The sequence below is a fragment of the Trachurus japonicus genome, chromosome 24, assembly GCF_045865225.1.
Source record: "Trachurus japonicus isolate A0001 chromosome 24, Traja_1.0".
NCBI lineage: Eukaryota > Metazoa > Chordata > Actinopteri > Carangiformes > Carangidae > Trachurus > Trachurus japonicus.
The window spans coordinates 29,424,483-29,443,422 of record NC_140930.1 but is presented as its reverse complement, the minus strand read 5'-3'; the positions used below and the strand labels follow the sequence as shown (position 1 = coordinate 29,443,422).

The 18,940-nt window shown below is 42.7% G+C and overlaps 1 protein-coding gene across 4 annotated transcripts in view; it reads right to left on the bottom strand.

Moving 5' to 3' along the window:
- fam49a (family with sequence similarity 49 member A) overlaps positions 1 to 10,019 on the bottom strand; it is a 39,807-nt gene extending 29,788 nt beyond the window's left edge. For 2 of the 4 annotated variants that reach the window (XM_085771534.1, XM_085771532.1), the window contains exon 1: positions 9,879 to 10,019. The gene's annotated coding sequence lies outside the window, so the exon portion shown is untranslated. The remainder of the gene's footprint in view (positions 1 to 9,878) is intronic. The other 2 variants (XM_085771533.1, XM_085771531.1) reach the window with 1 other exon arrangement.
- Positions 10,020 to 18,940: the final 8,921 nt, after the last annotated feature.

The window sequence follows — 18,940 nt, the reverse complement described above, 5'->3', positions numbered from 1 at the left end:
TTGGGAATCTCTAGGAAAATGACTGGCATGCACAACTGAATTGTTTAACCGGTGTGTCTCTCACTACCAGGGTTAAACTTCACTCTGCCAACGGCACACTCTCTGTATGGACTCTTCTAACTTGTTCTCACTGCAACACACTCATGTTGAATCAAGTGACCGTCTGAAAAAAACGTTCCCGGCTGCAAAGTGAGTTCAGAGAAGCAAAGAAGAAATCGTTCATACCCAAAGTGGTGACCTTTGGCCTGGTATAATCTGGCCTTGCTCATTAAAACCAACCTGCTTAGAGTTGTTCAAATAAATAATGCAAAACTACTGAGTACTAAGCAGACTAGTTGCATAGTTGGTAGCATAACTGTCATTAAAATCGAGCACTTATGTGGCAGAAAAGGAAGAGCTTGGCACTAAACAGCAGGATTAAAGGCTCTGTCGCCTTGAGACTACTCAAAATATGCATGTATGCAGATCTAAAACTATTAGGGCTGCTGGAGAAAATGGTCACTAAGTGGCAATGTCTGCTCAATTTAAGCCCATCAAAGACCCCCCCCCCCCAAAAAAAAAGAAAACATAAAAAAAAAAAACACACCAGCCTGCCACTTAAAACAAAAACAACATGATTGGCCTTGGCTTTCTGCATCCATTTTTAAAATCCTTCTGCTGTTTTGACTGGCCAGGAAAACAGGCCTTCAAATTGGGTTAGGGGAGCTGCGTCTCCCTCAGGCTCCCTTCGCTGGAGCAAATGTGACAGCAGGGCGTGTTTGGGGGGGGGGTTGTGGCTCTGCTCGAGGGGAGGTTGGCTGAGTTTTGCCCTAATATGGACACAGGCCGGGGGGGTGGGGGGCGGGGGGTGGTGCTGGAAGGCAGGGCAGAGGGTGGGTCGGGTTGTGGAGAAGAGAGGGGGGGTGGGCCTACCCAGCACGGCCACAATGGCAGCCTTGCTTCCCTGTGCTGTATCAGTGATGGCCTTTATCCTTTGCCTCTTACAGTCTACTCCACATGCCGGCACAGGACTCCACTGTTGTGGTCCACTGCTGCTCTGGACACGCTGCGTGCACAGTGGAGAACTCTTTGCGCATCGAGCACGGTTAATTTTTAAGTGCTCCTGATGCTCTTGCACAGAAACCATGCATCGTGTATCACACACACACACACATACACTTGAGTCAGTGATACTAAAGGCACAGCAGTGAGTCTCCTCCTCTGCAGCAGCAGCAGCAGCAGCAGCAGCAGCACTCGGCTCTGTTCAGCTGCTGGCTCTCTCTGCCCTCTGGTTCAGCCAGCTGGGCCTGCAGCCTAATTTTACACTTGCTCATTACAAACTCACCACTATCCCTCCTCCACATCTGGCCTCTGGTGCAGGGAGAGGGAGAGGGGACGCTGATAATGGCAACAGAGACAGAAACTCACAGTGGTCATTTTTTTCTGGAGCTGTGGAGGAGGAGTGGGAGGAGGAGGAGGAGGAAGAGGGGGGTGGTCAGCGGACGTAGTAAACAACTCACAGAGACTCCTGTCAAAGCTGAGAAAGAGAAAGTGGGATAGAGAGAGAGAGGGAGACTGCCAAGGCACATAAGAGTGCATGAAAAAGAACAATGGAAGGAAGACAAGAGAAATCAAGGCAAGAAGCAAGTAGGAAAGTAAAGGAGGGCGTTTGGTATTTGGAGAGGGGCAGTCTGGCTACTAGCAGCCATAGCTGCACAGAGTGGGACTCCAGGCGTAGAAATTCCTCCTACGTCTCTGCTCAATGCCACTTCTGTTCTACTGAGCCCTGCATGTCGGCAGCACAGATACAAAGGGAACAATGTCTGTGTGTGAAACCAGTGTGTGTATGCGAGAGCATCAAGCCTTTTCCACCACTACAGGCTCCTTCTCTGCCGGGTGGAGGTCTGGCAACAGGCTGAAAGCTAAGCTGCCAGGACCTTGGCAGCAGAATTATTCTAAACAATATAATCAAACAGACAGATGTGCTGCTACTGGAATTACCTGAGGAAGGCCAACAGCAACAAAAGCCCTCACTTGTTGCTGCTTTGATGTTTTCAGACCAGAGGTCGTTTGATAAACGCCTTTATCTAAAGGATGAAAGGGCAACAATAGGATTAGAGGTATATTCTCCACATCCTTAAAGGGATAGTTCAACATTTTGGTAAATTGACCCATTGCCATAATCCCTATAGTTTTAGGAGTAGGTTAATTAGCTTTAATTGTCGGTGCAAGCTATTTTTAGAACTCCAAAACACTCTTGTGGACAAGTTGTGACCTGCACATTCACCACGCTATGAGATAATAACAGAACGTTACCAGACAGAGTTGTTTTCGAGGTAAATTCATGCAAACCCGCTGTTTCCGTCGGGGCAGTTTTTCATCAAGCAGTCTCTGAATTTACCTCTAAAACAACTCTGTGTGGTAACGTTCTGTTATTATCTCATAACGTGGTGAATGTGCAGGTCACAACTTGTCCACCAGAGCGTTTTGGAGTTGGATTGTGTATTTGATGAGGTTGATGAGGGAAACCAAGAAATCCCATTAGCCTCCGTAGCGTAGCTCTGAGCAGCTCGCGGCTCTGCTCCGGCGTTCTAAAAATAGCTTGCACCGACAATTAAAGGTAATGAACCTACTGCTATGACTATAGGGATTATGGCAAAGGGACAATTTGCCAAAATGTTGAACTAGCAGTTGAATATGAAGCTATAGCGAGCCGTTGGTTAGCTTAGCTTATAGCATAAATACTGGAAAGAGATCCGTCTCTGTTGGGTCATTAATTACTGTGCTAATTTGTTTGTCTGTTACAGATACAAGAGTCAAGAGCATGAAACCACAGACCGTCATTTTCAGTTTATCAAGCTTTGGCCAAAAAGATAAGAGGCCTATGTTCCAAAAATGTTTGAGTCACAGCTTATTCTAGCTAAACGAGATGATCACCTAATTGATTTAACTGCGCTACATATGCACAATTAGCTTCATGTTACCAATGTGAAGGTATCTCATTTAGCTAATTCTGTCCATCTTTAAACTGAACTACTTAACAGTTAATCCCTCTAAACACTGAGCTACATGATATAAACTGCTAAGCTTATTGTTTGCAGCTTGGCGAGAGAGAGAGAGAGAGAGAGAGGGAGGGAGAGATATAGAGAGAGGGTCTGACTAATTTCTGAAAAAACAGGCTACACAGGGAGTGGGGCACAGGGGTTTCCTTAAGAAAACAAACCTATTTATGGCATCCAGTGGTGGCTGCTCTGCTGTGAAGCATCGGGGCTAATCACTTCAGAATGGCCTGGCAGACGATACTTGACCTTTACAGAGCATGCAGGCCTTTGGCCTCTGTCATCAGACAAGTTTGTCAACCGAGGCCAAGATCAAGTGCACTCTCTCAGTTAGTCATGCAACATATCTGGGCCAAATGGTTTTTCCTACCATACCAACAGTACTTTCACTTTGCTACCTTTTCTGTCGGGTCTGCATGTTGTGTAGCTTATATCCACACCTGATAAGTGAAAATGTAGCTTTGCAGTTTGCACACACAGTCAGTTGCCTATGGAGACTGCACGAAGCAAAAGTAGAACCAAAGCCAAAGTAGGACACCGCATCAAGAACAAATTGAGATGTGACTCGTGACCGTTTACACTTCTACCCACAAAGGCTGCAAAATTATCAAACTGTGCATAAGGTACAACTGCAGTATGTATGCAAGAGAAAAGAAATCTAGCACTGCGCTCTAAACCTTTGAATAATTACATAATCAAATGATCAAGACTAATAATCAGCATTAATCATCATAATCCCAGCATACAGTAATCAGGATCAGAGTTTAAGCCATTACTCTGCAGCACTCAGACAGTAAATCAGTTTGGACACACTCGGTGCCCTGTCCTGACAGAGCTGCTGTTGTTGTGGTCCCTCTATTGGTTTTTATGCTGATACACCCTCCTTTACCAGAGGGTGACGGCTGTTCTCCTCCACATCCTAATATTTCTGCTCTCACAGGCCGTTAAGCTTGTCATGAACAATAAACAGCTGTAAATCTCCAGATTCCTGCACCTGCTGAGATCAGTGAGCGTGCTGCTGAGTTGCAAAATGCCAAAAAGATCCACCTGCCAGCTGTGGAAATGCAGTAAAAACAGGTGGAGTGGCAGAGCACAGCAAACTCACTATTCCTCTGTCAAGCTCAAATATTATAATGCTTCGCACATTTGACAAGCGGTGCACTCTTGTGTTGCACATTGTTGCAGTTCACAGTGGAATTTGCTTTCAAACTCAGCAATCTGGCGCTAGTGGCAAGTACCAGCAGGTAGCTACAAAGACACTGTCTCACAGAGGACAAAGACATTTATCATTTCATCTTAAATGTATTATAGACTAGAAATAAACATAATCACAAATACAGTGGGTGACAGAGAAAAGCGGAAATGAGAACAATTAAATCCAAGTTACCTTTTTTAATAGTTTTTAACTTATCTTTGCACTCAACACATTTTCCAAAGGCTTTCCAATTTTCCAGTGGCCTAGAAAATATGATGCTCTAGGCATTTGTGCATAAATAAACGGCCAAAGCAAAGAAGCTTGTCGTTCAAAGTAGTTTGCACAAAATCGATAGGACAGATGGCGTGCATTTTAAATGACCCTGTCGTACCACCACTCAGGTTTCAAGAACAACACGCTGACATGAGACTGCATGAAACCTGAACAGGGTTAGGGTAAGAAAGGACAACAGAGAAATTATAGAAACAGGATGAACAATTGTAATCAAAGTTAATAAATGAAATCCTACAAAACAACATCTTTAAACAGTACTGTACATTAGCACACAAGGGGTATGTGGTTTGAAGGTTGGACCCCCCTCAGTAAACCAAAATCAGTTTCCCGTCATAAAACAAAACTTGAACTTTAACTTCCTGTGTTGTTACACCAGCAGGCGACGTGACGATAAACCAGAGACAAAATAACAGCAACGGCATCGGCGCAACAGGAATAATAAACGTAAGAGAAGTGACGATCACAAGAACAACAGCAGGCAGCGGGAGCGTATACGGTCTGAAAGTGTACAGAAAACACACTCATGCACAGAGAGCTGTTGTCCCGCTGACAGGATGTGAGTAGAAAAAGTGAAACGTGAGCGGGAAGTGTGCAGGGTCATGAGGCTGCGCGGCCTCGACGCACGCTTATTCTCACAGGCAGACAGACAGATAAAGAGACAGGCAGACAGGTAGTTTGTGTGTAAAACAGGAACTTGGGAGCGGACAGTTTAATTCGCACGTTGTTTTACTGCGACGCAGCCACGGTCGACCACACACACACACACACACACACACAGAGCTCATTTCCTGAGAGTAATAAAAACAGGAGGGGATCAGACAGGGCCAACAATGAACTTAACAATATATTGCTGATTTTTTTTGGGTGAATATTGAACACTGCTGGCTTAAGGTGCTGGAACACTTTAATCTTTTAAGAGATAAGCCGTTGGAACAGCTGAGGTTTATTAATCCTGCTTTGCCGAGCTGGGAGACAGAAAAGGTTCCTTGTGCTGGTGGGTTCACAATTACCACGGAAATCATCATTGTGATTAACAGGTCTGTTTCCCAGCGGGCTCTGTGACAGGTCAGCGTCATAAAGTTAATAATGACTCAGTTTGATCCAAGTGTCCCAGTACATGTAAGTCACAACAGTGTGACAATGAACCGGCGTGCACTGTCACTGTGAAGCAGCTTGATGCAATGTGTGGAGTTGTCACATAGTTTGAAACACATAGTTATTGTTTAAGTCCCTACACACTCTTTCTCGAAAAAGTACCTGTGGTTTAGCTTGTTGCTTCTCTTCCTCAAGCTGCATTCACAGTGATTATTTTCATGTTTGGACAGAGAGATTTGAAACAATTAGTCTGTTAAATGATTACTGATGGGATATTAGTCAATTATCAAACAACTGTCAGGTTTATTATCTAAATATAATTATATTTTTGATCCACAACACAATGTGACTTTGTGAGTTAGTGGCTGCTGCTTTACATGCTCTTCCTTTTAGTGTTTTTACTTTCATGTGGCCACCTATTATCAATTCTGCTTCCCGGAGAGTCCTGGCTATGCATATGGTGAAACAAACAATAAAAAGATAAAGTGTTGGTGGCAGATTAAGTCAAGACCCATTATTATGATTAGGTTGAAACGTGCGTCCGACTTTACGCTCAACAGACTTTATTGTGAGCATGGCATTCAATGATTTGACCAAGAAAACAAGTTCATACCACTTTTTTTCCCCCAATTGTGTCAATACTTACTGACCGACCCTCGAGAGAAATGAAACGCCGAAACGTTGTTCCAATAATATTATTTGAAAGACTGAGGTGAGTATTTATGATATTATTTTATTTTTTAAACCCTCTTAAGACTTTATCTTTACCACTGTCTACACTTTATTGCTCTCTTAAGTTCTCTTTCACTTTTTCCACTGTCACAAGCATGCGCACGCACACGCAATCTGTTAGCTGAGCGACTGCGGCTCTAGACCCAGTGAGAAGTCTGCTGTGTTTTCTGTTCCAGCCCAGATGGCAGCGTTGGCTGAGTCAGCGGTGGCTGGTGGTTCACTGGATGATTAGTCGTTGATAACAGGAGGAGAGCCGAGCGCTAAGAGCCAGGAGCTGCGGAGCGGAGGGACTTCTTAGCCACTTTGTTCTGTCTCAATGCAATAATGATTTTAATAAGTGTAAAAAGTGTGTTCAGCCTCTTTTGAAAGGCTGCGCACAACAATGACCTGACAAATAAGAAAAATCTGTATGTTTTTATTGTATATGTGGAAATATTTGTCATGCCTCAGCTTTAAAATAACAAATATTAATTTATATAATGTAACTAACATACAGTTTTTAATTTTCATGTGTTTTCTCTTGCTGCAGCAGTGACACTTTAATTTGTTGTGCTGTTGAACAAGCACAGCAGGGAGCACTATACATTCAGCCAACATCTTACACTCATAAAACAAACGTGTGCTGCTTTGTTGCACGCTGTTGCAGTCCTGCATAACCTTTTGCCGGTGACAACAGTGAAATAATAACACAAGAAAGCTTCAAACTGCTGCTTCAGCTAAAACCTCAGTCCGATATCAGACTTGGCACCGGTGCAGTGCTGGAAGGAAATCCTTTGGGATCTCTCATTTAGTGTCACAAAGCAACTTGTGATTCAGAGCTGGACTCCAGCAATCAAAAACCGCTGCAGCAAGCAGTTTCATTTGGAGTTTGAGAACAGCTAAACTGCAAATATCACATTACCTCCATCCGGCTTGGTAAGAGTTTAAAGCAGCACATTTTAGAGGCTGGAAGCGTCTTTGTAATAGGTCTATAATGGCTATGGTCATCATATTTCACACATCAGAGGGTGGGGTTGGGGTAGCATCAAGTTTTCAGAGTGTGGTTAAGGTTGATACTGTGTTATCTTGCTCATGACACAATCAAAAGATCGTGTTAGATAATTTTAGGTTTGATCGTATATTGTGGTCCTGGTTGTTTGGTTCTTGGGGAAACTGCTGAGGTAGAACTGTATACCTAGCTGCCCTTTTGTGATATGCAGCAAATGATAAGGCTGAACATATTCCACAAGCTTGCTATAGTCGGTATCCTTGCTATACGAGCCAAGTGGAGTTTAATAAATGCAAGAGAAAGACTGCGATGCAGCACAAAGCCTCTCCCACATGCTCGCCTCAGGCAACCTGAAATGCAGCAGCAGGTGAAAAAAAACCACAACGTGAAAAAATGCCACTGCTAGTAAGGGTGTGAGATACCATATCCTGTTTTTCTGTCACACACACACGCACATACACAACAGACACCTAATGGTGAGAGAACAAAACTGTGTGACATTACTACAGTACTTTAACAGCAACTGCTCTGCCAGGACGATGATCAAGCTTTTTCAGCCAAACAAACACGCTGCATTCAACCTCCGCCAAGAGACATTTGTTAAGTCTGACACGTCTTTTGCTTTTTCCAGTGCTCTCCAATTTGCCGCACCACATTACATGAGCACAGCATCTGAGCCCTTTTCAAGGTTCACAAGAACCAAACAAAAGCCAACAAGAGGTGATTAGTCAGTTCACATTAGCTGCAACAAAAGAAAGTTGTCAGTCGGTTACTGTAATTATTGCCAAACAAAGTCTGCAGGGACACGCGCCTCAAAGCAAATCAATATCACAAAAGGAATATTCATCCATATAAATAGTTAGTGCTGAACATGGCGCTTTCTGCTACAAGGTTAGAGAGTGTTTGGAGCATCTTCATGGCCATGCATTTGAAAACAAAGGTTTAAAACCTATGGAGAGTCAAACAGAACAAGATATAATTTAGATGTTGTAAACCGAGTGCCACATCATGACTCTTTTTATATCCTGCTGCTTGTAGTAATGACTCTGCGTCTTCTCTTTTGGGGCCCTATAAAGCCCAGCGTGCCCTAACTTGTCAACCAACGTGTAAAAGTGAACTCTGCAGCACACACACGGCCATGCAAAACACATGCAAAACATTTCAATTCCCTTTTCTACGGAGGAACCAGGTTCATCCATACAACAGCCATTGTCCGGTACGCTTTAAGTCACTGAATTCAACCAGCATTCCTGAAATGCTGCAATTACAGCCTGGCATACCGACTGAAACAAAACACATATACACGCATGTGCACGCAAACACACACACACACACACACTGTTGTTGAGGTCTGCAGCTGTTGCTGTATGTCTTCTCCAACAAAAGAGCGCCATTTCAGTGCAATGAGAGGCGCAATAAACCGCATTCCTCTCACAATGTGCAAAAAAATTGGTATCTCAGCTGGCGCCATCAGATACACATGCACATACCTTTCTTTTTTCCTTTTTTTTTTTTTTTTGCAACTAGTTCCCACAATTCAGTCTTTGGACTCAATTCTTAAAAAGTCTTCAGTCTTGACTCATTTCTTAAGGACCTAACACCTTCCCCAAAGGTTGAGCTCCCCACATCAACCACCACCTCCTGCTCCTCAACAGTGCAATGACTTGAGGTAGTGTCCCGATTCAACCATGAGCAATCATATAGTGCTGCTGTATGCTGGATGTAATGAGGTATGTCCTCCAGTAATGTCCCACAGGGCAGCAGACAGAGTCAGTCAAGGAAACAGCTGTTGTAGCCTGGTCTCGGACCCATAAACATGTAACCGAGCCAGAATATCAGGACTCCTCCACCAGTCAAACAGGTTGAGATATAAGAGCTGCTAGAAAAGGAGACAAGGCAGTTAATGCTGCAGCCACCTGTTTGATGATGTACACTTCACTGTCGTCTGCTCGTGTTGGACTTTACACTGTTGTGAAAACGCACTGATTGCGGGTGAAAAGTTGTTAAACTCTCTTAACTCTTACCAAACTACGGCCCAACAGAGGTTATCTCAACTCACTCGCTCGTTCAGGCCAATGAGAGTCAAAAACAAACCAGTAACGGTATTATCCGGCTCTTTAAATGAGGATAAATTACAATAAAATGTGGTGGCTATAAACTGGATGCTACTCACAAGCTAAGTTTGCTGGCTAGCCGGAGCGTGTGTGTGTCTGTGTGTGTGTTAGCTGGAGCTGCTGCTGTCAGGATAAAGAAACACACCGACAGAAAGCTGTCTGTGCCCCGTGTTAAAGTCCTCACACACTCACACACAGTGACTCAACACAACCACACACCACTAAGTTACCCTCCGTTTTCAACGTCAAGGAAAGCGGCTAATGTGAGCTAGCAACGTAGCGCTTCCTCCCCGGCATCTGGTCCCATGTGAACTCGTTTTGACAGTCACTGATTTGAAGTAGAGGAGGGGGGGGTTTAGGCACGACCCCCAGGCGACCACGAGCCGAGAAAACAGCGGTAAAAGTTGGTCAAAGGCAACAACTCACCGGTGTGTCCTTCCTGGTCGGTGCTGTGGAGGAGTTATGAGCCGGAGTCTCGGTCAGAGAGTTTACTTTCACCGACCTTGGCGGCTCTGTGTCCCAGCAGCAGCGGCAGCAGCAGCCACAGACAACAACACTGTGAGCAGCAGCAGCGGCGGTACCCCTCCCTCTGCTGCCACCAGAGAAACGGAGGAGGAAAAAAATGTCCAGTGTGAGCCCCGCCCACTCACGTTTTTAATTGGTCAATATTAGGGACAGTGCGAAATAAGCCAATTAAATCAGCTATTGTTTTTTTCTTTGTCCAATAGAAGTGCGTGGAATTATTTCCCCCCTTCTGCAGTGCGTGGCAAAGATTTGATATCTCAAAACTCAATTCAAGCTGGAATTCATGATGAATGCACAAGGAGTGAATTAAGTTTCATCATTACTCTTAGGAAAATAATACTTTTTTTTTTTTTACCACCTTGGTTAATTTCAGGATTCATGTAGGTTACATTTCTGCCTCATCTTACCCTTGCCTGAGTTTCATTTTTGCTCCCTAGTAAATCTAGTTGATAAGTGTAATAGTTTAATAGTCACCTGACATAAAATGAATCAGCGTGTGTCTGGTGACTGATTAACCGAGGATTATCTTGCTTTCCTTGCCATATTTGAAACCAAAGTGAATAGTTTTGGTTTTGTTTGGTGCCACCCTTGAGAAAAATACAAAAACATATTTCACCATTCACACTTCTCAGGGACAAAGAAGCTATTTTGAAGCAGAATTCGTCATAACTTGTGCTGGTGCACTTTTTTTTGCGTCCATAACTGTGTCAAGATTCAAACTGCAATTTACTTCTTAGTAAACTTCCTGCTTGTGACTGCTGGTCTGAGCCGGCATTAAGATTGATGAATGAACTCAAAGGCATGTTTGAACATTAGTGGGTCTAGAGAATGGGGTCCTGCATACTTGGCCCCGAGGGCTGCAATGCAAAGCAACAGGAACAACACACACACACACACAGCCTTTCAAAATGTCAAGGCTCCACAATCAAAACATACAGCCTTTTCAATACAAGGCCACATGTAACTCCCTGATGCCAGGTTGCCATAATGTTTCTGTGTGTGTGATGGTGGGAAAGGTCTGAGGCTCATTGTTGTCAGCAGCATAATCAGCGTTATGTTCAGCGTAAATACACCTCCATACAACTATAAGGGCCAATTAGTCAGGATGATATGGGGTCAGAGTACAGCCACGTTTACCACTACCATAACTGATGGCTGTGACAGAATTACCCTTCATGGGCTGTAAGTCTGCACACACCCATACACATCAAGAACTATGTTTGTCACTCTGTTCAGCCATCACCCACTGATGTGTTACTGTGTGAATTATGTCATTATGAAGCACGAGCCAACGCTGTCAGATCTTAGGCCAATTTTATGATTTACAGCATTTGCTCCAAACAGTGATTCAGAAGTTCAGTGATAGAAACATCTGTGATACAACAGATGCTTTCATTCTCTATCCAGTAAATGATGAGGGAGCTCATTATCACACATTAAACTGAAGGTATCGGCCCTGGCGTTTATTATTTGACATGTAATTGAGGAGACATATAAAGGGAACAAGAGCAACAGCACATTCATCATTTGATCATTGCTGCAGGGCTGACCTCTGACCTGCCTACTATGTGGCTGAAAAGTGGAAAATTCAAACTTTCTTTTTTAGAAATTATGAATTTGTCACAGAATATAAACATTGTTGTACAGATAACTTGTTGTTCAGTTGTGTAATATTGTTCAAAGGTGACACCTGGTGGTGAATGCTCGTAGTGTTGCCATATCTGTTGCAGGACAATTATCACCATATACAGTATGTACAAAGCAGGCATTGATGTGATCACACCACAGGCCTGTTAAGACTTAATGCAATAGAATAGATGAAACTTTAAACTTTCTGAATGGGTTGAATTGGGACATAAGAAAAAAATAGACTACATTATCTTTTCATTAGTGATATCAGTAATGACAAGGGTTATACCCCTCCTTAAAATGTGAATTAATCAATGTCTCAATTTGGAAATGTCAAAATAAGTGCATTAAAAGGGAATACCTATTTTCCCAGTGTGCACAGTAACTAACTGTTTACTTTCTGTTTCTTACACACAAGCAAATCTGGGCTCTAATGATTGTGAAATAATGAGCCTTAGTTATAAAACAAAAGATAATATTGTATTTTATAGTGACAGTGGTCCATTCATGTTTTACATTTGAAAGCTGGGGGAATTATTACGTGAGATTGATTTTCTGCAGTTTGTACTGTACCTGCTTGGTCTAACAATTGCCTGAATTATACACAATCATTTTTAGAGTAGTCTTAACATCCTATGCATCATTTCTTTCAAAATCTCAAAGTTGGAAGTTTGACAACATCCCATGTAGATCCATATTTTCTTCAAAACAGCTGTTTCTCATGATCAGTGTCAGTTGAACATATTAATGTAAAGTAGTTGATAAAAACATGCCAGTTCATCTTATGTCAATCATTTAATCAATGCAAAACAATACAAACAATTAAAAAAAAAAACTACAACCAGTGACGGATGAAGAAAACCAAACTACTCGACCCAGACTGCCAGAGGAACAGATATGATCTGCATCCTTCCATCTCTCTCTCTCAGTCTGTAAAGCAGAAGCTTTTTTAACCCTATACTGTACATACAATCTGGGGATGAAATACTGTAGTGGTGGATCCTCAATCTGGAAAAATAAAAGAGAGAATACAATCATGCATATTTAAGCGTATGATCAAACAAAGAGGTCTTGTTTAAGGTACATTATGCATGCAAATATCACTGGCGGTTTCAATGGTTTTCCATTTTGGCTTGCAAATATAAACGGTCCTCTTCATGCAGATGCAACAGTTTTCAGCCTCTGGGTGGCAGTAGCTCCCCACACTGACTCACCTGGCTCTAACTGCACACATATCATCTGAATTTAACATAATGTACATAAATGTCACAGGATAATGCACAACAGCTAATCCTGCTGTGTTGAAGATACTTTGTACATTTTAAAGTAAAACTCAAGTTGCACCGGTACTTTCTAAACAAAATGTTCCAAGCTGCTTTCTCATCCACGTCCATCCAGGATGGGGGTTGAAAATGAGCATAATGTGGTGATGTAATGCAATTGGCTGCTGCTTCTTCTCATGCATAATGCGAACATAAAATAATAAATACACCAATATCAACACTAAGGCCCTGGAGGTGGAAACAAATACAAAAACAAATGCCATGTTAGTGCGCTCTTCTTTGTTTGCCGTCGGCGCTGTGCAGAGCAGAACAACAGTTTCCGCTCTTTCATCTCTTGATGTCCATGCTTGGCCGGGTGCCAGGGTACTGTTGCTAACGGCTGCGTGGACTTGTTTATATTACTCTGCCTGTGCAGATACACGATATTAAAAAAAAAGAGAGCATGGAAATATTAGATCTTCTAACATTAAGCCTAAAATAGTGCAGCCAAGTTTGTTATTTCTTTGATTCTTGCCCATTTCCCCTTTCACCTGTTTTCACATCCTTCCAAGCAGGCTGATTTAAAACAATGGCAGTGGAAATGTTAAATGATATGTCAACATTTCCATTTTTGTGGGTTGGAATCTCAATGCTGCCAGAGCAGATGTGCATATACATGGATTCTAAATGTCACCATTGCTGCCTGATGAAAAAGGCTTTTTGTTGCCCAGCGGACCAGGTGCATTGAAGTGTCGGTTGTACTTCCTCACAACCTCTGTGCACTGCAAAGTGTCCAAATGCCAGCCCACTGTTTGCCCCGGTTGTGGGAACCAGGTTCTGCATGGTGGACTGTAAGTTGAGCAGAAAGGACAAAGTAAAGTAAAGGACAAAATAAATCAAATTCCACTTTTATCTGGTCTGGTGACACTCGCCTAAACTGCTCCTCCCTGTTTGCACTTTCAAGTGTTACAGTACATAGTTGAAGAGAGAAAGAGAGAGAAAGAGAGAGAGGGAGGGAAAACTACCAGAGGGAGGGGCACTCAGTCTTGTTGGAGGTCCCCTTGCTTGCTCCAAGTTGTTCATGGTTGCCTGTTTGCGTCTTCTAAAAGTCCACCAGTCTGACCTCGTCTGCAGACTTTGTGTCAGACTGTTTGGGAAAAACCACACACACACAAAAAAGGCTTCAGCATGTATCAAGCTCACAGCTCTCTGAGGGGTCGTGAAATGAAATGCTGTTTGAATTTCTCCTGCCCTAAAAGGAGGCAGCAGTGCCTAAGTGCGCCACTGCTCTGCAGCACCCATGGGCCTTGCCATGTTGTCACGCTAATTGGCTTCTGTTCTGTGAGCATGCTGTGCAGTCACACACACACACACAAATACACACATGCATCTTGACAGTAAACAGTATACAGCCTTCCTCAGATCTGCCAGGCTCTCTGCAGACTTTGGAGCACTTGTTGGATCTTTCTGGGCATTTTGATCTAATTTACTTGGTCATAACCCCCTTCGACTCTTCTCTGTCTCTCCGTCTCATCCTTTCTGCCTGTTGTTTTGCAGCTCGCTGGATCATTATCAAAGCTGCTGCCCCCAGAGCCTTGCTCGCATTGATAGCAGTTTGATGCAGCTCGCTGTTGGTCGCATTATTCTCTTTTCTCTTCTGCACCTTTTTCTCACGGATCTGCCAGTGAAATCTCAGCAGCACTGGGTAGTAACCCAGGGATTCCTGGGTTATTGATGGCAGCAACGTCTCCTTTTGTGTCCCGATCGATGGCTGAAAGTCCACAGTGGAATTATTGGTGCAGAGACATGTCAGAAAAACAGAACAGCAGCAGCAGCAGCAGCAGCTGGGGGGAGGGGGGGCAGCTGAGTGATTAGTGCAGACAGGAAAATATATACAGAAATCATTCATTAGGGAAAGAGAGCAGAGTAAACAGCTAAAGTCACAGCATTCTCAAGCTATTGTGCACCTACACCTCAGGCATTGTCATCAGATTAGTGTCAGACATTAACCGGGGCAGTGGCTTTGTAGATAGATGAGCGTGCATCGTCTCCACTGAAATTGAAAAGAGTCTTTGTTCACCCTGGAGCTCGTCCGTGTGTTTGAATATTCAAGTCCACTCCGAGTGAATGTGCAGTGTTCCTGTTCTGGCTGGACCCAGACAACACTAATGATCCTCTGATGGTGATAGCCATCATTGATTTTCATCATAAACCATAAAAATGAATGAAAATACATGAGGAATTCACCCTGCAATAACCTGAATCAATGGTCAGCTCCTATAAGGTTTGAGTGTAAGCCCTAATTCTAAAATGCTGATGGTTGTTTTTACCAGAGGGGCATGGCAGCCTATTTTTTCTCCATCACTTCCCATTTCATGCTTCAGACTGGGCACATCAAGTCAGCATCAGTGCACTCATAGAACCAAAGAAATGCAGTAAGACAAAGGAATGTAGATAAGAATGAATTAAGACTCTGGGCTGAAATGAGGCTGTTAATCAGAACCCTTCACAATAATATCAATGCAAAATCCACACAATGCATTATATGGAAACCAACCATCCATTACAGTAGTAGCCTGTTCATCCATCTTATCATTTATTACTGAATAGAAGGTAAGAGTTTTGCATAATGAAATGTTATTTGTGCAAGTGAATCTATGGAAACCATTTCAAAATGTGTAGCAGCAGAAACCGAGGCAGTGGTGTTGGTGTTTCCCCACCCTCTCTGCTGGCGCTGACTGAGTGTCCGTTTGACACCATGTTCTTATGCAATCAGCAGAAGCACCAGAGCGTGACTACTGACTAGGAGGTGCAGGCGACTACTGGGTGCCAGAGAGAGGGGTCTGCCAATGAGGGTTAGGGAGAACAAGAGAGATGGTGAAGGGAGAGATCAGTAGATATGGTAAACAACTCAGGGAGTCTCCTGTCAATTTCATGTGAGAGGTGAAAAGACAAAAAAAGGCTGTAGGAGGCAGAGGGGTAAACATGAATAATATCTATATGAGATTAGTGTAGGTATAGGATCAAATATGATGATACAAAGGAAAAGAACTGGAGACGGATAAGTTGAAACAGGGAGGCAGAGGCTGTGATGGAGGCTGCTGTCTCTGCAGCTCAGTGCAGAAGTCTGGCAGGAAAAAAAAGCGGCGCAGAGAGTCGGGACTAACGCGCTGTGACACACACTCCTACCTTCATCATTCTCTCTCTATGCAGAAACACAGACAACACATTTTGATTCATGCCTTAATTATAAGCCTATAATGACGGTAAAAACCCGGGTCCTTAACTTCATCACAATAAGAGAATTTGTCTTCTTACCACACATACAGCACTATGGATAATATAAACCCACCAGTTCACGGATCGAATATTGTGAGGATGCAAACAGGATGACAGACATATATTCATGTTCTGGCACAAAAAACTGACAATTTTCTACTCTCTTTGTTCTTTTGTGGATACCTGAGGAAGCAGTAAGCACAAATGAGAATCTGAATCTGATTCATCCACTTGCCAGTGTAGCCTGACCATTAAAAATTGGAGGGCAGGAAGAATTCGACTATAGAATTACATTACATCTTCACTTTTGCACTCCTTAGGTTTTCATTCTGCATGCAGAAAAAGCCCCATTGCTAATATCATGTGTCCCTGTAGTGAATTGGTTCTGCACATTAGCACTTTTAGAAGTTCTGCAAGTACAGTATCTTTGATAGAAAGACGTATGGCGCAACATTAATCGATGGCGTTTGTTCCTCCTTTTATTTTCTTACAGTAGCTGTGGCTACAGCTATGCTTTATTTGAAATGGCAGAACAGACTACTGAAGCTACGTGGAGTGTGCTGAATGTCAAATATGGTCACTGACAATTGAGATCCCTTATAATGCAAAGTCTGTTTTTATCCTGTAGCCAGTATAGGAATCTGTATTTCAAGGTAGGTTTTGTTGACCTGATGTGGCACCTCCATTAAACTAAAAACACACTCATGGAAAGGTCAAAGGTCACAGTTGATGCACAGACGTGATGACTTTTGTTCTAGTGTGGATCAAGACTGTAAATGCTTTTATATCTTTCTCTTCAACTAATATTTCAACTATTTTTCTGTCTCATTCTTTTAATAATAGTTCAACGCCTTTCATATTTTACCTCTTAATTAAACTGGTGGTAGAATTGTTTATGTCTTAACCTTCAAACAAAATCAATTTCAACGGCTTTCAGTGTTTACATGCCAGCTAATGGGTTCACAGCTTTGATTTCAAATTCTTCAACTTTCTAATTCTTTGACTGAGCATTTCTTCTCTCAGTACTGGATATCAATCATCAATTTATTCTTCATCATTCTCTAATTATTGACATTTCAGCAGCAAACACACATATTTTTCGTCAGATGTTTGAGCTTCCCTTGTTTTAGTCTATGGCCCGTAGAAAGCTCAATATTCAAAATGAATGATGAATGATCACCACAAAACCGACTTCCTCTTCTCCTCTCTCTGTCTGTGCGAGAAGTCCCAAAAGATTCATCAGTCAAATAAAACATCCAGTCAGACTTTAATAAGTGTCGTTAAAATAAATTTACCACCCTGCCTTTAAGCTATTTCTTTCCACTGCTGGTTGTCAGTGGATACTGAACCATGGCAGCCTCCTTACTCACTCAATTGCTGCCCCCGCCTGGAGGATTACAATGAAGCTGTCAGATTAAAGAACCTTTCCTTGATGTGTATGGGGGGGGGGTTTAATGCCAATTTTAGCAAACTCTACCAAATTCAAACTTTCAAAAAAACTAGAAAATACAGATATGGCAAGACTTTTTGGCAGAACTTATTCAAACAAAGAAGGACCTGTCTGCATTTAAGCAATCCAGGACACTTTTCTTGAATTTGTCAGCAGTCATATATGCACTCTCATCGCTGCAGCTCTGTAGTAGCATGGCTGACACAGACCCTCCATGTGTGAGGCTCACAACGCTCCTCTTTATGCTATCCATCACAAGACAGCTCTGCTCTGTGCTCCCGTTTTATCATCTTGGCGGTGTTGGTGCTCGGTTTACTGGCCACCGCCACCGCTGCTGCTGGTAATGATGCCGCCATTCTATATATAGTCTCCTATGTATCCTTTGAAAATACAGAGGGGGTCGGAGGGACAGACAAAGAGAGAGAGAGAGAGAGAGAGAGAGAGCCATTGGGAGAGACAGACAGAGACAGTGATGTAGTGAATGAAGTAAGAAAAATTCATTAGAGAAGCAGATGGATATGGAGAGAGAAAAAGACAGACAGAGAGAGAGAGAGGGGCAGGATGTGTGAAAGAAGAAAAACCATAAGTGCATAATTGTTCCTCAGCATTCCTGGACTCTAGTAATATACTGCTCTTTTAAAATTAAGATATAATCTGTCACTGAATTTGTTAAAATCTATAATTATGATCGCTGACATCATCAATGGAACCTAGTCTTTCATTTCTGTTCAAAAACACACTAAAATGTGAGCACGTCAAATATTTAATAATGTTAGATTAGAAAAACCTGTTCTGGGGAATATATTTTTTGTATTTAAAGGGATAGTTCAACATTTTGGCAAATTGGCCCATTGTCATAATCGCTATAGTTTTATGAGTAGGTTCGTTACCTTTGTCGGTGCGAGCTGTTACTTAGAACGGCGGAGCAGAGTGGGAAGCTGCACGTTACGGAGGCTCATGGGATTTCTTGGTTTCCCTCATCAAACTCATCAAATACACAATCCAACAACTCCAAAACGCTCTGGTGGACAAGTTGTGACCTGCACATTCACCAAGCTACAGTATGAGATAATAACAGAACGTTACTGTACAAGACTTTTTGGGCAAGCAGTCTCTGCATTGTGTCAGCAAACAGTTACATTGTTAAACTTAAGCAGACACATCTACTGAAGCTACAAGCCACAATTTGGAGTTGTGTTTTTGGCAGCCTGGGCAATATAAATGCAATAGTACAACATATTACAACAGTGTGGTTTCTTTCTTGCATCAATGGCAGTTGCTGCTCATGTTTTTAGAAAGTTTTGACATCTTCATCTCACAGTCGCACACAGCCAACCTA